We start from the raw sequence: 3,290 nt of genomic DNA, 5'->3' as shown, positions 1-3,290 counted from the left end.
CACCCACTACGGAGAGAAACGATGCCATGGTTCTGCACCGAGGTTTCACTTCTCCATCCTCACTTCCCGCTGGCCTCAAAACTGAATGAAGCAGCTCCAAAAGAGATGAGTTACGTGGTAAAAGAACCCCCGCCTTCAGTCTGTCCTGCCAGGAACACAGAGGTGGGCAGAATGGAGACAGACGGTTTCAGACAAATGTTCCTCAGCCAGCAGCTCGTTTTCGCCAGCCCCAGACATCGACGCGGAGGATATTTGCCCAGCGCTAACATTTGGCAAAGTAAAGGCTGATGCATGCGCTGAGAGCAAATGAAGATGCTGGTAGACAGGGAACAGAGCTGAAGAGTTACGATGAAATCACTTATTTGACTAATGTAGCCTTTCCCAATAATCTGAAAACAAACAGCCATCTCCTCGCCCATGACGCTTCATGTTGGCTGTGGGCTCTCATCAGAGGTGAGCTGGTTCACGAGCTGGCCCCAGGCAGCCCTGTGCTGACAGCACCCACTCTGTCCCTGCTCAGTCTGCTTGTTAGGTGTCCTCATTAGCCTTCGTTAGTGCCCCACTCCTGCTCCCACCTGAGCATCATCTGTGGAGAAGATGCATGGCCACCAATGCAGCACTGGTGCAGGGATGCTCAGCTCCCTTGCTGTCACCATTGCCCGAGGGTTTCAGGAGCTGGTGGGATTAGCCATCTGGTAATCAGCTAACGAGGTGTCCATTAACGTGTTCCGGCAGGGGATGTGCAGGTGACCCACTGAGGGGGGAGGGTGGTCCTGGTGGCTTGGGGGTAATGGCTGGGAATCCCAAACCAGCCTGGCTCACCTCGCTCCTTGTTTCACGTACGCATCCCCTTTTGCTTTTCCTTCTCTTGAAATATCTGCTCCACCCTCAGGGCATCTTCTGCAGGACATCGTCATGGGGTCCAGGAGAAATCCTGGAGGCCATGCCATGGCCACTGGCCTCTGGCTTTGGGCTGCTGCTGCTTCCTAGAGCCACAGCTCTCAGGCATGCAAGGCACATCTCCCCGTCCACAATCACCACCCCGTGTCTCTCCTTCCATATCTCCATCCCTCACCAAATTCCCCCTCCGACAGCAGAGCAACCCCACATCTGCCACTCCAGTCCCAAACAGCACGGTGGGATAACACTTCTCACCTCCTGCCTGCACTTTGTGACTCTTGGAGTGAGGGGGTCCCCAAACCAACTCCACACACACCCCATCGTATATCCTGACCAGCGCTGCAAACCGCCTTCTCCCAAGCCAGCCTGGAGGAAGGTGGAGGAGAAAGACTGAGAGAAATGTGCCTGATGTAGCTTCTAACCACCCAGGAGTCATAACTCATTGCTCCCAATTACTCTCGGCACAACGTGGCGTTCCCGCGGCACTGAGCAGGTTTCAGCGGGTCAGCTCGTTCAGGTCATGACCGATCTAACGGGTGCAGGATTGCTCCAGTCATTTGTACAAAGCCGGTGACTGATGTGCATTACCTTCAACCCACTGCTCTTGACATATGCATGCTGCAACTCGTTAGGAAGGCAACTGGAATAATTAGGGGGATACGAGGACAACAAGCAAAGGAGCAGCGGGCAAGGGGAGATGCTGAAAGGAGCATGGTCAGGTTAGGCAATCTGCCACGAGGAATTCTGGAGTATGAACAGACACACCTGGTCATTAAATTCCCCAAACGCTTCACTCTTCCAGGAGCCAGGCTGGCCATGGGGGCTGCTGGCATTGCAAATTCCAGTTTAACGTCTTAATGCAAAGCTTAACATAAAGCTTGGTCTTCCAGAAAGCTCCGGCGCAGCACACACACACGCACGGTGTCGGAAGATGCAGGGATGTCTTTGGCTGTGTGCCCAGGGTGGCAGGTCCCCCTTTCCTCATGACATTGTTTGCTCAGGGAGCCCAAACCCTGACCAGCATGGCTGGGAGGGGGAGGAAGAGGAAGAGGAGGGAAGCACATCATCCTGGCAAGCCAGAGCCGTGCATCACGCTAGCAAAACCAGAGCTGATTTTAGGAGGAGTATTCCCTCTGGAATGACTTCACGTGGCAGATCCTCCACAGCCTCCTCGTTAAGCCGTCCCCTGCTTAATTACCACCGCCATTAAAATCTGCCTGCTGCTGCCAGACAGCCCGGGCAAGCAGCAGGGGGCTTTGGAGAGAAGTGAGGAAGCAAAGCAGGTGCTCAGCACCCATCCCACAAGAGCAGCCCCAGCTGCTCCCGGGCTCAGAGGATCACTCAAACCAGAGAATCTCTCCTCGCCACCGCCGCTCAGAAGCTGCTCCTGCAGGGGCACCACATCTCCTCCAGCTCCATTAACCCTGCCGAGCCTTCCCCCGCAAGATTAAAAAGGGGAAAGATGATATTCCCAGACCCCCGCGGAGCAGTCCAAGCCAGCGGTGCCCAAGCCCAGCACCCCTTGCCCGTCCCTCGCAGTCCCCGCCGTTGGCTGGGCAGGGGGAGGAGGCAGCGCCGGCAGAGGTTCATGGTGGTGGACGTGTTGCATATGGCCAGGGACAGGAACGCTGCTCGGGGTTTTGCCGGTGACTGGCAGCTTGGGCTCACAAACCATCTGGTGAGGATTCGCTAAATGTCAATTCACATTAGTGGAGCAACGCGGCCACATGGGCCTCAGTAACGCTCCCGGAGACCCCTCGGCGCAGGGGCACCACGCAGAAACCCCTTTCTTGTCTTGTTTTAGCTTGGGAAAGTCCCTTAAGCACCACCTCCTGCATTTTCCAAGCCTGGATCCTGCATTTTGCCTGGAGTGAACACGAGCACAGACCTGCCGTGGGGTCCCCCGTGTCCTGGGGCAGCAGCCTGGGTTGATGGGACCAAGCCTGACTCAGTGTGGTTATCCCTGGGAAACATCCAGTTTGCCCTGGCGTTGGGGGTGCCTGCTTCTCACTGAGCTACACACACCCCGCTCCATTGAGGGTGTGAGCTGCCGGCCCGGGATGCTCAGGAAATTGCACGTGGGGAAATTTGCTCAATGGGGCAAAACCCGACAGCTCCTGCCCTCTGGCACAGCGCCGCAGCGATCACCTGGATTGCTGCTTCTCTCCAGCCCGCTTTGCTAACGATGAGAGATCATAATGGTTTTCACAGCACAGAGTAAGGAGCTCCTTGGCTGGGGGGGTCTGCAGAGCTGGCAAAGCGGGGTGTCTCCGGCTGAGCGGTGGGTGCTGGGGAGGGAGGCAATGACCTGAATAAGCACTGGGATGCAAAAGCCCCGACGGGCTGCTCTCAGCCACCCAGATCGAGAGCAGGCGTGCGGCTCTGTCTGC

The sequence above is a fragment of the Apaloderma vittatum genome, unplaced genomic scaffold (assembly GCF_000703405.1).
Source record: "Apaloderma vittatum isolate BGI_N311 unplaced genomic scaffold, ASM70340v1 scaffold19825, whole genome shotgun sequence".
Lineage (NCBI taxonomy): Eukaryota > Metazoa > Chordata > Aves > Trogoniformes > Trogonidae > Apaloderma > Apaloderma vittatum.
The sequence above is the reverse complement of the archived record's forward strand: the minus strand, read 5'-3'. Positions refer to the sequence as shown.